The following is a 22,347-nucleotide window of genomic DNA, read 5'->3' as shown; positions in this document are numbered from 1 at the left end:
AACTGTGTTGAAGTTTGTTATTCTAAGCCATATTACTCTATATCTAATTTAAATCTTTCATGCTATATTATTTTTTATCCTATCTTTGGTTAAAAATTTAAGATTCCTCTCAAATTTTGTACTATAAAGAATAATACTTGGGGAATAGACAATTGATATGCGTTTGTGGATAACTGACATGTGGTTTTCATTTTTCTTAAGAGAATTAGCAAGTTAAGACAGATTAATTGATTGTAGTTTATCAACCATCAAGAGAGCAGCACCAACAATAATTCAAAATATCTGAACTAAAAATTGCTAACTGGTATAGAAACAATGTATTCTCTTAACTGACCTAATTTCACTTATCTACCCACTAGTTTGTTAATTCATTCAATGAAGCATTAAGGCTCCCACTGGGCTGTATAATCTGGTAGAATCAAAATACATTGGAAACAGACCTGCTATCTCAAGGCCTTTGCAGTTGAGGAGATCAGTCCCATATTGATTTGGGGGTACTATTACTTAGACCTATAAACATCATTCTGCTTGAGCATTAGACAGTGTGGCTGGCAAGGAGGAAGAGGGGCATCCTGGTAGAAGAAATGACATATGCAAAAGCACAGTTCAGGGTGCCTTGGCCACCTTTGTATCCATTTCTTCTTTTCCCCATACCCCAAATATAGAATCTTGTTCAATGGGGGTTGGATATCTGGTTATCTCATCCTGATTTTGAGTTCAATGCTGGCCCAGCTGGCACAGTGATAAAGGAATGTGTGCATAAAGTCTATTGCTCCAGAGCTCACTGGATTGGCCAGATAGTTGCTCAGCTGCAGGAAAGAAAGGACTGGCAAACATATAAATCTAACATTAACAAGAAATTGTAATAACTTAGTGAATAAAAATAGCTCTTTGGGGAACTTTTCAAATGTAAGATTTCTACATTTTTCATAGTGCAGAGACATTTTATTTTTTCAAAAAAAACCCAGAAGACAAGTGATAGTAGATAGTGAAAATGTAAAAGGACTTTGCAATTCATAAAGGGCTAAATTAATTTATATTGCTTATTGACTTATAAAAAATGTAATGATTTTTCATTTTAAATCTAAATCTTCATTTCTAAAAATTTCAATCACATAGTTGTATTGATCTCCCTGGAAGCTTTTTGATTTGGATACTAAGAATTAGCTCTATTTTAAAGAAATGACCAGATCTCTCTCTGAGGTTTTTCCTGTGCAAGATTCTACATCCTGCTTCCTCTGGTTAAAAGCAGCAGGGAGATGGTGGCAGTGGGATTAATTTCAAAAACCTTCGTATCTACCCAAAATGAATTCACTGGTTATGCAGAGCAGACAAGGAAGTTTAACAGCTAAACTCACACATATCCAATATGTTGAAATTCTGTTTGACAGTTGATTTTGAAAGATTTTTTTCAAAACATATACGTTAAGCCACGTTTCAAAAACTGAGAGCAATGAAATCCTTGATATGATCCGTGAGACATAAATATTAGGTGCTTCGCAAACTAAAACAAGACAGATTGCTAGTATCAAACTCACTACCCATATTCTCCAAACACTTTTGACAGCCTCCACCATCAGTAAAACATTTTTTAATATATCCTCAACATATATACTCATTTGCTTATTTGTATATTATGCCATTTATTACTAACTTATTATTGTATACATTATAAAACATATGCAAAAATAGAAATTTTAAAAAGGATGAAATACGGGGGAACTAAATTATATTTTAAATGACTACTGTTAATAGTTGAAGACTATCATTAGCTAAGTCAATTTAGGAGTGAGACTCTGTTAATGGCAATGGATAAAAATCCATATTTAAGATTATCTTCTCGGAAATTTCTAAAAATAGTTAAACTAGTTCTTATAAGAGCCAGTAAGTTGATTTTTATCTCTTAATGGAGTTCAGATAAAGCTCATAGTAGAACAAGGAGCAGGGGCCATTCAGACGTTTTCTTGTTCACCTGTGCTTATATTTTTATTATTGTCTGCATTTCCTGGTTTCTTTGCAGGATCCTTTTCATTAACTTCTCCCTTATGTGAAGGTTACTTAAGTTAAAGCTAGATAACATAATCCACAAAGCCACTTAAATAAAGCACATAGAAACTGTAATATGTGCAGTTTCTGGACTTGTTATAGGGGCAAGATGGCCTAGACTTGGTTATAGGGGCAAAAGCATGAAGGAATGACTGGAAATTAAGTTGTGAGGACGAGTTCATTCTTGTTGCTATTAATATTTAGCATCTTAAGCTTTAATTAGAGTCCATATAGCACTAAACAATAGAAGACATTCATCAAAGGTTATACTGCAAGCAAATAATTTTATAAACTACAATGCAAGATTACTATCCAGTATTTACTTTTTCTTTACTTACTCTTTGTTTTTCCATTCATCTCTCCACCCCTCTCCCCTCTGGCAACCACCTATTTGATCTCTGTATCTATATCTCTGTTCCTATATTGTTATGTTTGTTCATTTGTTTTGTTTTTTAGATTGTACATATAAGTGAAATCATACAGTATTCGTCCTTCTTTGTCTGACACTTCACTTAGCATAACACCTTCCAGGTCCATTCATGTTGTCACAAACAGCAATACTTGATTTTTTTATGGCTGAATAATATCCTATTGTACATACACACCACAACTTCTTTACCCATTCATCTATCGATGGGCACCTAGACTGCTTCCATATCTTGGCTGTTGTGAATAATGCTGCAATGAACATAGAGGTGCATATATCTTTTCAAATTAGTGTTTTTGTTTTCTTTGGAAAAATACCCAGAAGTGGAATTGCTGGATCATATGGTAGTTCTATTTTTAATTTTTTGAGGAATCTCCATACTGTTTTCCACAGTGGCTGCACCAGCTTACATTCTCACCAACATTGTATCAGGCTTCCCTTTTCTCCACATACTCACCAACACTTGTTATTTGTTGTCTTTTAGATAACATCTTTTCTGACAGGTGTGAGGTGGTATCTCATGATTTTGATTTGCATTTCCCTGATAATTAGTGATGCTGACCATCTTTTCATGTGTCTGTTGGCTACTTTTATGTCTTCTTTGGAAAAATGTCTATTCAGGTCCCCTACCCATTTTTTAATCAGGGTTTTTTGTGTTTTTTTTTAATGTTGACTTGTATGAGTTCTTTGTATATGTTAGATATTAACCCCTTATAAGAGGTATCATTTGCAAATGTCTTCTCCTATTCAGTAGATGGCCTTTTCATTTTGTTGATAGTTTCCTTCTCTGTGGAAAAGCCTTTTAGTTTGATGTAGTCCCATTCGTTTATTTTTGCTTACGTTGCCCTGGCCTGAGGAGACATATTCAAAAAAGTATTGCTAACACCTATGTCAAAGAGCACACTGCCTATGTTTTCTTCTAGGATTTTTATGGTTTCAGGTCTAATATTTGAATCTTTAATCCAGTTTGAGTTTATTTTTCTATATGGTGTGAGAAAGTAGTCTAGTTTGATTCTTTTGCATTTAGCTATCCAGTTTTCCCAACACCATTTATTGAAGAGGTCACCTTTTCCTCATTGTATATTCTTGCCTCCTTTGTCATAGATTAATTGACCAGAGAAGTGTGGGTTCATTTCTGGGCTCTCTGTTCTCTGCCATTGATCTCTGTGTCTGTTTTTTGTGCAGTACCATACTGTTTTGATGACTGTAGCTTTGTAGTATAGTTTGAAATTTGAAAGTGTGGTACCTCCAGCTTTGTTCATCTTCCTCAAGATTGTTTTGGCTATTTGGGGTCTTTTGTGTTCCATAAACATTTTAGAATTATTTGTTCTAGTTATGTGAAAAATTCCATTGGTGCTTTGATACAGATTTCATTGAATCTGTAGATTGCTTTGGGTAGTATGGTCATTTTAACAATATTAATTCTGACCCATAAGCATGGTGTATCTTTCCATTTGTGTTGTCTTCAGTGTCTTACAGTTTTCCAAGTACAGCTCTTTTACCTCCTTAGTTGGATTTATTCCCAGGTATTTTTTCTTTTTGATGCAATTGTAAATGAAATTGTTTTCTTAATTTCTCTTTCTGATACTGTATAGAAATGGAACAGATTTCTGTATATTAATTTTGTGTCCTGCAACTTTACTAAATTTATTAGTTCAATAGTTTTTTGGTGACATCTTTAGGATTTTCTATGTATAGCGTCAAACCATTGGCAGTTAGTTTTACTTCTTCCTTTCCAATTTGGATTCCTTTTGTTTCTTTTTCATGTCTGATTGCTATGGATAGGACTTCTAATACTAGGTTGAATAAAAGTGGCAAGAGTGGGCATCCATGTCTTGTTCCTGATCTTAGAGGATATGCTTTCAGCTTTCCACCATTGAGTATGATGCTGGCTATAGGTTTGCCATATATGGCCTTAATTGTGTTGAGGTATATCCCCTCTATTTCCACTTTGTTGAGAGTATTTATCATAAATGGAGGCTGAATTTTGTCAAAAGCTTTTTCTGCATCTATTGAGATGATCATATAATCTTTATTCTTTGTTAATGTGATATATTACATTGACTGATTTGTGGATATTAAAACCATCCTTGCACCCCTGGGATAAATCCCACTTGATCATGATGTATGATCCTTTTAATGTAGTGTTAAATTCGGATTGCTAATATTTTGCTAAGGATTTTTGCATCTATGTTCATCAGTAATATTGACCTGTAATTTTCTTTTTTGTGGTGTCTTTGCCTAGTTTTGGTATCAGGATGATGTTGGCCTCATACAATACATCTGTAAGTGTCCTTCCTCTTCAATTTTTTGGAATAGTTTGAGAAGGAAGGCATTAATTCTTGTTTAAATGTTTGGTAGAATTTACCCATGAAGCTGTCTGGTCCTGGGCTTCTGTTTGTTGGGATTTCTTTTATTACTGATTCAATTTCATTACTGGTAATTGGTCTGTTCATATTTTGTATTTCTTCCTGATTCAGTCTTGGGAGATTGTATGTTTCTAGGAATTTATCCATTTCTTCTAGTTTGTCCTTTTTATTGGTGTATAATTGTTTATAGTAATCTTTTATGATCCTTTGCATTTTTGTGGTGTCAGTTGTAACTTCGTTTTCATTTCTGATTTTATTTATTTGGGCTCTCTTTTCTTCTTGATGAGTCTAGCTAAAGGTTGTTATTCAGTATTTAAAAACAAGCCAATAAACATATAATAATCTCATTAAAAAGAAGCCATGTAAACAATTAACAAGGCAATTTATTCCAAAAGTAAACATGAAAATTAATGAAGTGATTTACACTTTAAAATAATTCCTCCAATAAATTATAGACAAACTGTGTTAAGACTATTAGGATTATTTTTATATATTATAGTCAAATATTTATATAGACAAAATATGTAGGTATATATACCATTACAGTGGTTTTAGATTGAAAATACAACAAATTGTGCTTTTGGGGTCTGCATCCCTAGGTAAATAATTCTATCAAGTTTAGAAATATATCTCAACAATATTTTCCCTCTTTTTCATTCATTATGTTTCCATATTTCTAAGTAGAATTGAAATATTCTTTTTGGTCCTTAATCTAGTTTGAAAGCATCTATTGATATAATCTGATAAATATTAGAAATGGTTCCTTGATGTCAAAATCTCCTTGATGAAACTGTGGCAAAAGTCCTCCCTCTGGTATGACCTATGCTTTCACCTATTATGGATTTAAAAGTTTGCCTTTTTTGTATTCACATCAATATAACAAACTTGATGGCATTTTGGAAATATAACACTTACTACTGGAAAAGCACTTGCTTTTTAAGGTGCTTCAAATTAATCATAGTTTTCCACACAGCACCCTGTGAAATAAAACACAGTCCCTCATCCCTTCACTCACCACCCCTGCACACCTCTCAGCCGGTGCTTCCCGAACTTTTCCCATTTTGCAGGCAACATTCATGATTTCTGTCATATCCTGTACCATCTATACTATTATTTATTTAATGTTTTTAGGGACAACCTTTCTTTTTAACTTAATTATAATCTCAGCTAATTACTCTGAAAACACAGTTGTATGGCTATTTTTATCCTAATACATTATATACATACATATAAAAATATCATTTTTGCCCACCAACATTATATACAATATGCTTTGGGAAACAGATGCCTAAGAGCAGGGTCCCAGGACATTGGTGGCAAGAGAAAGGTAAAAAGCCAGGCCAGAGGGTGCCCTAAATACAGATATTTTCTGAATCAGTTTTCCCAGTTGAACTAATAAAGGAACAATCTATTTCAGTTATATTTGATATTCTTATAAGGTACAATTAATAGACTATCTGCTTTTATTCCAAACATCTCTCAGAATACCTTTTTACTTCAAAACATGTCCAACAAAACCTTAGTATCTGTTGCCATAATTGTTATTGGAGATGTGCAGTGACTTTCAGGAAAATCAATGTTTTCACACATACAAGGACAGCCATATTTTCAGCCACTAGCCTTATGGGGACTTGAGCAAATGTTTTCTATTTTTTTATAGTGGGATAAATACCTCCATATTTTTCCCTAAATAACTCAGGGGAAAACTGACTTTAACCTGCATTTTGGTGAAATAAAATTGCTATTCCTGAGTAGAATTAACTCATATATGTGTTGTTTTGTTTGTTTGCCTCAAGACAAAATATAGGATGCATGATTTTAATATAATGTGACAGATTTCCATTTGCTACACATAGAAATTAATTTCATTATTTGATACTTTACATTTTATAAAATAGGGTTCCTCCCTTCAAAGCTTTTCCAGACTATAGATGGGGAGACAAAACTAATAAACATAAGCCAATAAATTAAAAATTAGGTGCAATCTATTTAATTGGGGAAATGGTATGTAATTCCATGAAACTGAATTTACTTCATATTGATTCAAAAGTCAGTATTAGAATCGTTTTTTCCTGTTGGTTTTCTTTCTCATATAAAAATTCTACAAAGAGTTATATTTTATATTTTTGTAGCTGTTTGATAAATGCTACATAAAATCAGATCCCTTCAGAGGTTTTCTTTTCTTCTTCTTCTTTTTTTTTTTTTCTATTGTGCCTATGCAGAGCATTCTAACCATGAAGCAAAAAAATAGGAAATGGATCAGGAGGAAAAAATTTCCATCTAATTTTGTATTATCTTTGAAAAGGAGGCTGAAGTTGCTAATCTGAATAGCTATTTTATGCATACAGTTTTTACTGTACAGTAATAGAAGAAAAAAATCCTTAGAAAAATGTGAAAAATAAAGACAACTAAAATATATCTCAAGGTATATTTTTGCAACTCTTAAGATACATATTGTTTATTCAATAGAATAAATTGACCAGTAAGCTCCCTTTATGACTTACTATGTGTATAAAGCATTGATACAATGGTGTATTGACCTCACAGACATTTTTAAAAGATTTTTAAATGAACAGATTGGCATGTACAGTATCAGATACTTACCTAGAGCACACATTTCCCAGGGAGCTATAACCTTTATGTGAATTTAAATGGTAACACTTTTTTTCTATATAGATACAGACAGTACTTTATATTTTTAATGTTTATAGTTAATGAGCAGAGATGTTTCTTAATAAATGCATTATCTAGGCTTCTCAGGGGTTGACTGGGGCTACAGTAGCCTAGATTATTCTTGTAATTAGAGCAGCAACCCCCATAACTATCACTATTCACTATAGGGACTTAAAGGAATAGAGAGCAGAAGCTACAGAGCCATGATTCTTTGTTACAATAATGTAGAAATGGAATATGTGTCCTGGGTCATTTACTACATTAAAGTTTACATTTAGAAAATAGTATAGAAGCTATTTAGAAATGTAGTTTATAACCTAGAGCCATTTGAAAAAGTTGCATTATACGAAAGAAAATCTGGTACCCAGAAAGAGAACTTAGGGACAATTAAAAATTGAAGATTAGGATATTACTCTGCAGGCAGTGGAATAAAAGAGATATTTCACTCTGTCTGTTTATTTAAGTAAATACACAATTATTTATCTCTGTTTTTGCTTTCCAATTTAATTAATATTTCCTAAGTTTTGATATATCCCAGCAGGCTGCTAACTTCAGATCATTGGTCTAATATTCCCCATTGTTCTTTTCTTTCTCAACCATCTATGCACTGAGTTTTTCTCAGTAACTTCCCTGTTCTCATAAGCTCACAAGCTCTTAATTCCCAGAAGAAGAATACTTCTAGGTCCTCTTAAATTTTCCCCTTCTCACATCTGGTCATATTGCAAAAGGTGAACAGATTTCTGGCAGGCACATGCTATAGAGCAGGTCACGTCTCATTTCTGGACTCCTGCATAGCATCTTTATCCCCTGGAAAGAGGGAAAGGGGTGTAAGGGTCCACTGCCCACATTAGAACCTGTTCAACTTTCTGTTAGAGAGTTGGTGAACTGGAACACAAAATAACTGCTGGCAACAATGGGGCAAGAGTGTGGTACAGTAAAGAAGGAGCATGGCCCAAGTCTCTCTGACTCCTGGAAGAGAGTGTCTGAGTTGTGTAACCAATATATAATATAAGATAGGCAGAAAGATACAGGCACTACAGACAGCTGCCACACTTAATTTTTAACTATCTATACATTAGAAATTCTTGTTCATTCTCAAAAACAAAATAACCTTAAAATATAATAAGTTGAATTTGTGATATAGATTTTAGGGATTGAAAGAATTTGGTTCACTTTGTGAAGAGTTCCTCACCTGGGTAATTGTGATGGGATGTAGCATGAATTTTAATTGCCAAGCCAACCAAAAATGAAGATAATTCTACATGTCATTCCTTAATGCATAAAACTCATCAGAATGGAATCTCAGATCTTCAGAGAGAAGCAGATGTCTTCCCCTTATGTATCTGCTAAATGCCCAGAAACTTCAAAATGTGCACAGAAGGAGCTATCAGATACCAGACTGGAAATCCTGCCAATCCCTGAGGATTGGAATCTCCACCAAAGGATTCCTCCTTAGGGACACCCAAAGCAAGGTGCAATGCAATGCCTCCAAATCTCAGGATGCCTGGCGGTATGAGCATCACGAATGATGTTAAGAAGAAGCATCTAACGGGAGCACATCATTTACTACCATAGGAGCAGTAGAAGGTAGTATTTATATTTCCTCTCCTGAGCCATGTCTCTCTACACATCTTTCAATCAGAGCTCCAAAGAAAATTTCAAAACAAATCCTGAACAAAACCCAGCGTAATGTTTTTTTTTTTTTTTTTTCCAACCATGACTGTATAACCCTTGCTGCTGATAAAGAACTCAGTATGTGCAAGGTGACAGACGCTTCATTTGCTAAGTCTGGGAGGAGGAAGAATTGGGGGGTTATGCTTTCCCACAGCTGCTGCTCTATGAAACTCCTCTATAGGAACCTCAGTCTGGAGCTTTCCCTCAAATTAAGCCAACAGCCTATAATCTGATAAAGAGGAAAGATTTGCATTATGAAGAGAGTTTCAGTAAATATTTTGGAAACAAATTAGAAAAGGGCAAGAGTGAACAAAAAGCAATCCATCTAGTGATGAGTTGTTACCTAATTACAGTAGGAATGATTCTTGCAAACGTTTGAAGAATGGCTCCTCTACATTCTGTTTTAATACATTATAATACTCTTGTCAAGAAAAATGAGGGAAAAGAAGGTCATTAGTAAGCTTTTATATGGGGGTAAAATTGGTAACATAAATTACAAAGTTTAAATCATCTATCGGTATCTTGATACATTCCCAAATTTTGCTTATTCTGTGCCAAGATCAATGGTATTACCATCCAACTGAGAGAAAAATCAAGTCCTCAAATAATATAACTTGCACTTGAGAATAAGCAGCTGGATGTTAGGAACTGTGACTTCCTGTCCCATATTTTTTCACTAATCCCTTTACCGATGCAGTGCCAGAGGGAGGCCTAGCTTAAAAAGAGCCAATGAAACAGAACAGTCATTACATTAAACTTGTGCTTAGAAATAGCCACATGCTGGCTTTTTCTTTAGATAGATTTTTAACACAAGCATAACTCTTTTTATCCATTTTATTTTATCTGTATTTTAACCTACTAATCAAAAGGAAAATTAATATTTCTGTCTCAAAGTTTAGTTAATAATTTATTCTGTTGCCATTTTATCACAACCAAAATAAATACAGTACAAAAAATAATTGGTATAATTTATACTGTATATTATAGTTTGAAAGTCAAATCATGTAAATCTATTACACTTTAAATTCATGATGAAATACTCCTGTAATTATCATTTCCTGACTGATGCAGGCTTTTTTTAAACCTTTCTTCTAACTGAGATGTTACCTCTATATGCTGAAGCTTACTTTCTATGCACTTTCTCCTCATTTAATGCTTTTTTCCTCTAACTTCATGACCTAATTATTATATAAAAGTATTAAATCCTTAAAATTTCTTTAGAATCATTCCCATTATTAACCATAGACCCTCCCTTCAGGGAGGGCTTCCTGGAGATGGTTTTTTTCTTACTAATCTGCATAAACTCTTCAGGTCATGATATTTATATATTTTTACAGTCATATTTAATATTGTCAAACGGTTCTTCAAAGTATTTGACCATTTTACACTTTTACCAGTGAGATGTAAATGGGAAGTAGCACTAAAGTTTACATTGCTCTTCTTGCTTTTTGACAAAGAATAACATTGATACATCATATACAAGATTATTTGAGTTTTACAAGATTTTTCTAGACCTGATGCTAAATAAACAGGGCTTTTGGCTATTTACACTCAGTTAAATCAGAATGGCTAGTTTACCCAAAGAGAAGTTCCCATATTCATTTTCTCTTACATTTTCTCTTACATTTCTATTAAGACAGTAATGGTTATTGGTAGTTTAAAAAATTGTAAGGCAGATATATAGGAAAAATCGATTCCTTAGCTTAATATGTCAGTAGAATAATTCTGTCCAAAAATAAAGCTCAAATATATTTCTTATTCAGTTTATTCTAAATTTTATATAGACATATATGAAAGCAACCCTACTGTAATTAGGTAACAACTCATCACTAGATGGATACACACACACACACACACACACACACACGCATACATATATATAACTGTATATAAACACACAATCAATAAATCTTTTTGAAACGTAAGGTAACAAATCTCCCTTGGATAAATATATAGCTACATGCAAACTCTGTAAATTATGTTGAGGCCTTATAAATATATTAAATAGACAACCTTATACATTTAGTGTATTCACTCTTTAATCCCCTCATTCATATGCTGGGACTTTCTGATATATTCAACAACCCAAGAAACTAATTCTTACTCAATTATTTAGTGCCTGGTGCTAGATAGCAGTCCTGTGCAGACAGGGGACACCACGGTACCAAAGCTAGATTGGACCACAAGTGAAATTAAATTGATAGCTTACCTCTGGCACTATACGATTTCTCTTAAATGTTTGATATCCCTAGGAACTATTTAAGAAAAGTTTCAGAGCTCTTCTTTCTAACATTTTATTACAAATAATTGCCCCAGGAGTGTGCTAATCACCTTACAGAACTTTACAAAAGTCATTTGACCCCAGTGAGCTAGATGGTAGCTTACCTACCACTGCCACCAAATCAGGCCCCCAGTCATCACTGGCATTTCTGAAGTTCATCCCAGGCTTTCCGTACCTGTTTACTATCCTCTCTGCAAGTCCAAGCTTCCTCTCTTTGTCTTTATCATGATCTACTGTAAGTACCAAAGCAAGATGGCCGGAGTCCCCACAGAAACACACAGCGTGATAAAAGACTCCATACTGCAGAGTGACTGGGAACTACTACTGAGGAATAATGCCTCTAAGTTACAACAAAGTCAGTTTAGTTTCCCAGGTGTTTTCTCCCTAACACCTCATGCTCTAAAATATCCTAAATATTCATTTAAATGATGGACAAAGACTGAAATCCCTAAATACCAATATCTTTTTAAAAAATCTCTTCATTTCCTAAAGATATGCAAACCCACAAACACATTTTGACATTTTATTAATAGTGATGTATGGCCCTATGTAGTGACTTCTAAGAGAAGCATCAGTGATTTCAAGAGAATGGGGACTCCCAGCATGAGATGTGCACAGGCATTTAACCCAGCTATTTTTGACACTGGGGATGTTTTGACCCTGTTTTTATAAGCACAAGTATTTCAAACAAAGTATACTGACTTTGATGAAAAAATACCAGAGCAAATTTTATTAGCCAATAGATCAATTCTCTACACAATGCATTTGAGCTACTTTTACTTTTGTCCACTTTCATTTTAATTTTTCTGAAATGATCCATTGCCATCACTTTTCTATATAAATTAACTGAAGACTGGACTCCTGGAACAATTTTTGTCCATATTAAGTTTTATCAATTATAGCTTGACCACTGTAAATTTGCTCTTTTGGCCATTATTTCTATGAAATTCCATGTTCTATAATCTAAATATTACCAAACTTTAATTCTTCTGTTAACTTATAGTCTATAACAGATTCCACCTTGTGCAGTTTTAGCTGCTGTCAGTTATATTTTGTGCTTATTACTTATACTAGATCTAATTTTCCCTGAATCACTATTAGTTGTTTTCACAAAGATGTCATCATTCTTCACTGTGCTCTCCAGTTAAAATTTAGCCATTTTCAGTCTTATTTTGTGTTTGTTATTCTTATCAGAATATTTGTTAGGAATCTTATTTAAGAGTTGGGCCTTTGTATTTATTTCTTGGAACCAAAATATTAGTGGTGGGTGTAGGCACCAGGCAGGGTGGAAGCATTCTGCTTCAGCAATGTATCTTTAAACCATGACCAAGTGAAGCTTAAATAAAGTTTTGGAGAAAAGTCAATGAGTGCAGTAAAGCACAAGAATTGCACGGTGGGAATATTGGAAGGGCACTCAATGGCTTGCTTAAGATATAGAAGAACAAGAGATTACTGAACCATCAAATTAGACAACTAAAAAGAAGCTGAAAACTGAAGCCACAATACAAAATTATTTAGTGTACATGCTAGAACCTACGTACTATGGTAAGTGACAGCAGGTCTGCTATAAGCTAGATGAAATGAGAAATAGACTATGGAAGGATGGAATTCGGACACTGCAAGGATTGCCTAGTAATAGGTAGCACCTGAGGGCAGTACCCCGCCTACTGCCTAATTCTATTAAAAACCTCCAGCTGGGAACTAGATGTCTCTGACCTGGCAAATTTCTCACTTCTCCCAGGTTACTTTGACAAATAATTTTCAGGAGGCGCGGGGGAACTGGCTGTATTCACCATGCCCTTGATAATGTGAGCTTCCACACCTCTTCTTTGCAGGCTCCATAGAAATGAAAGTGAGAGCAGCCTTAAAAACAATAGTACACAATGTTTAACATAAAATGAAGTGCTATGATTATGAAAGGGGAAAACCTTTGCTTATACAGGGTCTTCAGAAATGCCAGAAACTGTGCTAGTGGCTGAACTTGTTTGGAAATCTAGACTTAGTCTCTGAGTCTAGGCCGTTAGAGAAGATGAGGAGGTATAAACATTGTGGTATGTTCTGTAACAGGTATAGGTACAAGTGTTTTAAAGGCACAAAGGAGAAAGTAATTAATCAGGCATGGCAAAGCCTTCCAAAGAAGGTGGCATTGATTTGGGTCTTGAAGGATGAATAACTAGGAAGTTGCTTATTAGAGAAGGAAGAGAAGAGAATAGCTAGGATATCCTGGATCAAGTCCCTGGCTATGAGTTGAGGTTAATGTCAATAATGATGCCCATCTATGCAATCTTTTGATCTGTTTTGAGGCAGAGTCCTGGGCTGAGTGAGAATCTGCAGGAGCCTACAGGCAATTGACGTTCTCATGCTCTCTCCATTCCCAGGTTCGGAGGCACAGGTCACTGATCACAGTGGCATGCAAAGATTTCAGAATCCATGGGGAATTTGCTTTCTTTAAACTTTACTGGTATATCTCTCTATTTAAAGTCACCAAATAGATTACATAATTTATCAAAATACAACTTTTTAAAATCTTTTTTTTAAATTTGACCAAAAGCAACAAAGTGGCTGACTTTTAAAAAATAAACACTGAAAAAATCCTTAGCAGTATCTTACCCCATTCATTCTTAACAGCTCCTGCAAACACTTATGCTCAATATAATTCTTGGTGACAGGGTTTCCTTGGTTGTTTTTCTCTTCTTAACTCGCAACTATCATGCTAGGAAATCGTCTAAAATATATATAATTTTACTTATAATTATTAATTGATATTTTTATCATATAGCATATTTGTAAAACATGGTTTCAATTTTTTTTAATGAGTCATTTTAGGTAAATCTGTCCTTTTACCCACAAAATTAACACTGTTTTGCTAAATGCATAGTTCATTTTTTTAACCAATATATAGTGATAGTTTTGCACTCCAGAATGAATAAGACAGGATCCCTGACCTTTGGAGAGCTTAGAGGTGTACATTTTTAAACTTTTCCTAATTATTAAGCATGAGAAGTTAAAAGTACTATATGATTTCAGAAGAAAAAGAGATTTATTATTTTTTGTGGAGAATCCAGGAAAGCATTATGGAGGAAGTACCATTTGACCTGGGCTTAAATGTTGGATAGACTATGAACACATGGGAATGGAAAAAGGCTATTCTAGGTAAAGAGAAAAATAAAATAAGGCCATATAAGCTAAGAGGTACATGTAGCCACACTGGAGAATAAACAGAGGTTTACAGTCACTTGAGGGCACGGTCATAAAGAAAATTATGGATGAAAGAGCTTTCTCAGTTAAAAAAAAGAGCCCATAGGAAATAGCTGAAATAAATGTGAAGATTTGACTTTTTAAATTTGGATATAATATCTTCAAAAATCACCACTTACACACATTAAACCCAAAATTTACACTGGCTCTAGATCTCATAAGAAAAAGGTAACACTGAAATGAGGTTCAGAACCAATAACATTCAAGAATATAAACCATCTATTATACTCAGATAGCAATGGAAATGCTATCTCAGCTATGAATATTTTTTAAAAACTTGAAGTGAGATATTAAGCTGCTAAAGTTTAAAAATATGACCAGTTTTTTCAGGCTGACTAAGAAAACCAAAGGCCAGATTGTGTTACTCTTCAATTTGTGGCTGTGGTTTCAGCAGAAAGAAATGACAGCGCATTAGTCACATTATATGGTACAATAATGGCCCTGGGGGTGGGGTTATTATCAAATAATGACACCTTTGAAATTGTTTGACTAATGCTGTAAATTATCTCTGTATTGTACAAAAAGCATTACAGTATGATTTTTTGATGACTTTGGATTGCAAGGGATTAGCAAGTAGTGCTCAAAAGCAGCTAATATAGGGGATTTAAAATGAAGAGCAGTCTGAAGTTTCATGGCTATTCACTGAACTTGATACACTGGCAGAAGGCAGTAAAGATCTTCAGTCAGGTACGCCAGCACAGATCTCTCAAATCCAATTTGTAATACACATTTAAAGTCACTCACAAAGACATTTTAAAAACAGAAGAAATGTAATGGAGGAAAAGAAGCATTTCTAAGTAATGCAATTTAAAAAATAACAGGAAAGAGTATTTCTGGCAAAAATCACAGGGACTGCACACAGAGTCTGTCAAGGGAAAAACACCTTCAATTTGGAAGCAAACAGCTGTAGAACAAACGGAATAAAAGAACTCAAGTAAATAATTTTTATCAGAGTGTCAAAAACCTGTTCAAGTTCTTTGCAAAGGTTTTAAACTCTAAGTCCTATAGATCATTTCTTTTCTTTTTCTTCTTCTTTTTTAAATCTAAATTAACAACATTCAGGATTTCATCTTTGTGCAAAGCTAACATCTATCTGTTAGGAATCCAGACCAAAAAAGAAAAATCCTTCCAAGTTTATCTGGATTAATAACTTTACAAACTTATGAACTTCTATAGCAAACTCAAAGAAAAAACTGAAAAAAGTTAAGGAGGTAACACAGAAAGACAAGATTCTTAAGCATTTTTTTTAATGCAATGGCAGCAACAGTGGCCTTGGAGAGAAATAACACTTTTCTAAAGCTTATTAATGCCTACACTGAAGGCATTGAGAAAAATACACCATCCATACAAAGAATGTAAGTCTGTGGAACTACTGTCAACAGATTGCAGAAGAGACATGGAAAGAACTCAAACCAAACACAAAATTGCATTTAATTGTGTGGGACTTTATCTGAAGGGCTCTGATTTTGTGTTTCTAAATCCTTTCAGTCTAACCAAAGCCTAAAAGTAAAAAGCTAAAACTTACCTGATAATGTTACTGATTCTGAAATATATATATTTAAATTAAAGATGAGCAATGAGGGGTTTTAAGAATTTTTAAATGGTGGATAGCTTGTGTGCACAAAAGGATTCTTTAGTTATATACTCTCTAAGGTGGTTGGTTCTCTCTGGGATGTTGCTGCCAAGACCTGTTCAACTTCACCTGGCAACAATTTTTATGATGCCTGAAAGGACCCCTTTATTGTGGCCCAATGTTCACAAGATGTATTAATCAATTCTCCCACATTTTCAGGTGGCATTTCCCATGTTTTTAGTTATCCTAGATTCTGTGGAAAGGGGGAAAAACAAACAAAAGCAGTCCTTTCTTCTTTTGAAAGCTAATTCTTTTCTCTTTTAAATAATTTCCTCTGCTTCCTTAAGATGTTATGTTTTGAAACAGTCTATATACAGACTGTTTTGGCCTTTTAAAAAAAGTCTAAACTAAAACCTTTGAATTTAAGTTTTCAAACCAAGTTAAAGTTCTGTTTGGGAAAAACATTTTTATATAAAAATTTTTCAAAAAAGTTACAATGTGGCATAGCTGGGTAGACAGGTAAGTAAATATATTCTATTCTTAGGATACTATCTACAATGTAAGTGATTGTCTTAATTTATATCAAGTTCCCAGAACCTGAAAATAATATTCACATATAGCTCATGCATATGTAATAAAATACCATAGACTGGGTGGTTTAAACAACAGATATGAATTTCTCACAGTTCTGGAGGCTGGAAAGTCCAAGATCAAGGCACCAGCAAATTTGGTTCTTGGTGAGGGCCCTCTTCCTGGTTCACAGATGGTTGTCTTCTCCCTGTGTCCCTATATGGCAGAGAGAAGAAGCTCTGGTGTCTCTTCATCTTCTGAGAGGGGCACTAATCCCATTATGGGGACTCTACCATCATGACCTCATCTAAACCTAATTACCTCCCAAAGGCCTCACCTCCTAATACTCACATTGGGGGTCAGTGCTTCAACATATGATTTCAGGGAGAACACATTTAGTCCATAAAACCAATTACATGATATTTTGAGGTACCTTAACTTCTCTCTTCTCTAGCTTTACTGTATTCCAATTGTATTCAAATCCTTTCAAAGCTAAGGAGTATCTGAATGTCAAGTTTTGTGCTTAAATGGAACTTCTTTTAGCTGAAAAAAATAGGTGGTACTTTGGGGAAATAAAACATAACATTATAAAGAAACTTCCCAAAGCCTCCCATTCTGAGTTTCCAATAAAGAACAAAGTAGCAGTTCAAAAAACATTTCCAGATCACCCAGTATACAGTATACACAGTGCTAGTACTGGGATTATAAAGATAAATGAGACACAATTACTGTCCTGAAGAAAGTGTAACAAATAATAAAACAGTAAATCTTATCAAGAATTTGAATTCATAAACTTCAGAAAAGCAAGCAATCATTTCCCTGAATAAGCTCATTGCAAAATTAATGGTTACAAGACTTTAAAAAACATTTTTGTAGAATACTATATGCAACTTCAAAAGGAGATTTTTCTTTTCTGGATCTGTATAGGATTATTATGCTACTTGGAAATAATCATTTCTTGGAAATAATCACAAGTCATTTAAATGCCAAAGTGAAGTCTGAATTTTAAAATATCAAGTTCAGTTTATTTAAGTTTCTAAATGAGCAACACAGTACCCTAATTTATATATCTATGGCTAAACGAGCAACATTAAGGATTTCTTTGCACAAGATATCTTATCTCGTGTTAACTTACTGTGCTCAATGGTGCCCTATAGACTGAATGAGAGGTAGGATGATTTTATCTAGCTGGGTGTTGCTTTGATAAATCCTTTTCTCTTTTCACATGATGAATCACCAAATGTCTACTTCAGGTAAGAAGCAGGAGCCTTTCTTTATCTAAGTCTCTAATTCATTATCAAAGAAGATAATTTAAGCATGTAGAAGTTGATAAACCTGCCACAAACCCAGAATGTTTAAAATTATTTTTATAAGTCATTTCCAGAATGGGAATAAATAAGTGAGAAATAAATGGAAGGAAGGAAAAAGGGAAGGGAGGAAGGAAGGAAAAAGGGAAGGGAGGCAGGAAGGGGATGAATAAACATTGACAGCATCCTTTACGAATATCTAAACATCATTATTCCAGAAGAACAAGTAAGCATCATCTTGATTTTATAACTTCCATTTCTTTATGAATTTCTCTACAAGAAATCTGATATACTGAGAGTCCATTACATTGTGCAAAATGCCAGTCTTAACAGCAAATAAAACAGCATTAACCTTCATTTGTTATTACTTTCAGCAGTTCTTGCCTCACCAGTTAAGAAACCTGTGTCTGAGAAAGCTCCACAGCCACTGTTGTGTCACATATGTTTCTGAGGAAGAAACATGATTATCCCCAAATCTGGGGCTTCAGAAATGAATATGGTAGCATCAGACTATAAAAATGAACCTAATGCTAACTAAAGATTGAATATCACAGAGCAATCAGCAAAATCCTTTTACCCAAATTCTGATATTAAGCACTAATACCTTTCTCTCAAGTTTTTTTTTTTTTTTTTAATCATTTTTTGGCTAATCATGTTTCAAACTGGGAAGGCCTCATCATTTTTTACTTTATTTATTTATTTTTGGCTGTGTTGGGTCTTCGTTTCTGTGCAAGGGCTTTCTGTAGTTGTGGCAAGCCGGGGGCCACTCTTCATCGTGGTGCGCGGGCCTCTCACTATTGTGGCCTCTCTTGTTGCAGAGCACAGGCTCCAGACGCGCAGGCTCAGTAGTTGTGGCTCACGGGCCTAGTTGCTCCGCGGCATGTGGGATCTTCCCAGACCAGGGCTGGAACCCGTGTCCCCTGCATTAGCAGGCAGATTCTCAACCACCGCCACCAGGGAAGCCCCTCTCTCAAGTTTTTAAGTGAAGACACTAAAGTATGGAGAGGATCAGAGATTTGCCCAGAGTCCCTTAGCTGGTAAACAGCATGACAAGACACACCAATATTTTCTGACTGCAAAGTTTTGCTCTTTCCATTAGCTCACCATCCTCTAGAAACATCTGGCTATGTGTGGGTAGGACTGAAGAGGAACAGTTGTTTAGGATGATCAACAACTTAGAAAATATTTCAGAACAGCACTAGAACTTCGTGAGAATTTAACCAGGGCATTGAAATTTGTAGCAAAAACAGTCCTTCCAATTACAACAAAATTTCATAAGAAAAGAGGTTTATATCTAACAGGGTAACTCTTTTCTTTTCGAGAAATTTCACAAGAAAAGTTTATGCAGACAATTAGAGCCATCCAGCTTCTCAGCTGGTCTGGGCTCCACTTTAAAATAAACAAGGCTTCTCGCCTACAGCAGCTTTGCTGAGGCCCAGCTGACTGGATTCTGGGCTCAGAGAAAACCTAGGTCTGAGGTCTCTGGATTGAAAAAGAGCAATGGATTAAGTGTCAGGGTACCTAGATACTAGTTTCAGTTCAGGTACTAGCTTGCTATATACAACCTTAAGCACATTTTAAAACGTTCTGTGATTACTTCACAATATCTTTCCATAGTTATTTCAGAACATTAGCTAGTCTCTCAAACTGTGGTCCTCAGACCACAAGCTCAGAATCCCCTGGGGCTCTTGTTGTAACTGAATATTCCTGGGCCCCATTCCAGACCTACTATATCAAAATATCCTAACATGAATCCAGAAAAACCCAGGTGCACTTTTAAAATTTGCACACTTAAAATTTACAAACTAACGGGACGGTCTTTATAATAAACCACACATTTTCTATCCTAATCCCAACATTTACTGGCACATGACTTAACTTTCTCTCTGGGGAATTTGCAACCCCAAGGCTTTTCTTCTCAGTCATATCCAGCCAGCTCAATCTTTCTGGACCTCACTTCTCCCAGCTGTAAAATGAGTATGACAACTTCTAACTCATTGGACAGATATGAAGAATAAATGAGATAATGCATTTATATCTTTAATGTGCCTAATAGAATTCCTAACACATAACAAATCCTTGATAAATGTTACATACTTTTCCTCTGTAATAAGATCATTAGCATAATGATAGCAGATATTAATTCAGTACTAACTATATGTGGTACAGGCAAGTTACATATATTAATGCACATAATTATCATAACCCCATGAAGAAGGTACTATTATTATCCTCAGTTCCTCTCCAGAGGAGGATCCTGAGACACAGAGAATTAGGTAACTTGCCTAAGGTCACACAAACAGTAACTGAAGGAATCACAAGCCCGCTGTGATTCTGATACAGGGTAAAGTTGGAGAATTGCTGCCTTATAACCACTGCCTTTAAGAAACACATAGCAGAACTGTATTGCACTTAGAATCTATGGGGTTGGGATCAGACAATTTTGATACAAACAGAATTTTGAGATTCACTGCCAAATTCAGAGGCTAAAAGAAGTTACATTTCCTGTATATTTAATTAATGTTATCTATCCCTATATCAGTATTACACTACATAATTACTGCACCTTTAAAATATGGTTAAACATCTGTTACTATTCTTTGAGCTGGATACTTGAAAGTGTAGAGAAGATATAACTGAAACTCACAAGCTCATGAAAGAAATAAGCACTTGGCATGTTCACCAAACCTTCAGTATAATACAACCAGGATCTTAATAATAGAAATCTTTTTCAAAAAAATTTCCTATGAATTTTGAAAAATTGGCTATGAATTTTTAAAATATTGATATAATTATTGAAAAAAATTAATGAAAATGCTCATTTTTATAAGTTATAAATATAAAAAATTCTACTCAGACTACAATAAAACACATAATTACAATTAACATATTGGCATATGTATTTCCTATTATTCCCTTTACAGTTATCTTTATGTTTCTGTAGTCAGAATCACACCATTTATGTGATTTTACTTCCTATATTTCACTTAACATAAAATTCACAAGCATTATCCCTTATAATGACATACTAGTTATAATCATTTTAATAACAGCATAATATTCCTACTTGTGAGTTGTAAATTAACTATGTTGTCTTAACTAATTCCCTACTCAGTGTTTAGGTTGTTTCAAATTTTATATAATTATGAATAAAGCTACAGTTAATATTTTTGCCCTACCCCATTTTAGGATTACTTCCATAAAAGAGAGTCCCAAGAGTATAATTGCAAGGTTAAATTCAACTATTTATTTCAATAAAAATTACCGAATTATTTATTTCAAATTATATTGTAATTTAGTCTTTTAATATGTACTAAGATATGTAAAATGTTATATTTCTTGGATATTTCATTCAATGATTGTTCTATTCCTATATCAGCATTACAATATTTTAGACATCATAGTTTTAAAATATGGTTCAATGTCTAGTATATCTTGTGTAACTCATTTCTCTTTCTTTCAAAATATTCTGTACATTTTTTATGTGTATTTAACCTCCCAGATGAACTTTAGGATGATTGTGCCAAGTTGAAAAGCAAACCAAATCAAAATTTCATTACGATTTTCACTGGAATTGCATTAAATCTATAAAATAATTTGGAAGTAGCTGACTTCCTTGAAGCACTATTTTTGATATACAGAAGCATAATTTCTACTTCTAATTCTCTCAAAGCTCTATCATTTTTTATTCATATAGGCCACAAATACTTCTCATTAAAGGTATTCTAAAAGTTCATACTCTTGTTGCTATGGTGACTGTGACTCTCCTTTCATTAATTTTTAAACAGGTTTACTGAAGTATAATTTATATTTTAAGTATACAATTCAATGATTTTTTAAAAATAAATTACAGAGCTGTTCAACCAGCACCACAATCCACTCTTAAAACATTTCTGTCACCACAAAAAGATTTCCCTTTTTGTTGGTGATTTCTAATTTGTTTCTGTTACAGTTGGAGAACTTACTTCTTATAATTGTAGTTCTTTTAAATATACTGAAATGTTTTATGGTCTAGTATGTGCTCTATTTTGGAGAACACCCACAAACACTTGGAAAAAACATGCATCTTGCTTTCATTTCACTGCTAGTGTTCTATAAATGTCAGGTCAAGTTGGCTGACAGCATTAAATGTTAAGTGATATAAAAGATATTCTTGATGATTTTCCATC

The 22,347-nt window shown here is 34.1% G+C and overlaps 1 protein-coding gene across 1 annotated transcript in view; it reads right to left on the bottom strand.

Annotated features, from left to right (window-relative positions):
- RFC3 (replication factor C subunit 3) overlaps positions 1–22,347 on the bottom strand; it is a 242,181-nt gene that overhangs the window by 205,391 nt on the left and 14,443 nt on the right. Inside the window, exon 2 of the mRNA XM_082602371.1 lies at positions 16,986–17,087. The gene's annotated coding sequence lies outside the window, so the exon portion shown is untranslated. The remainder of the gene's footprint in view (positions 1–16,985; positions 17,088–22,347) is intronic.

This window comes from Mesoplodon mirus, assembly GCF_964341445.2.
Source record: "Mesoplodon mirus genome assembly, chromosome: 17".
Lineage (NCBI taxonomy): Eukaryota > Metazoa > Chordata > Mammalia > Artiodactyla > Ziphiidae > Mesoplodon > Mesoplodon mirus.
Note: the sequence above shows the minus strand (reverse complement) of the source record. Positions and strands in the feature narration are given on the sequence as shown.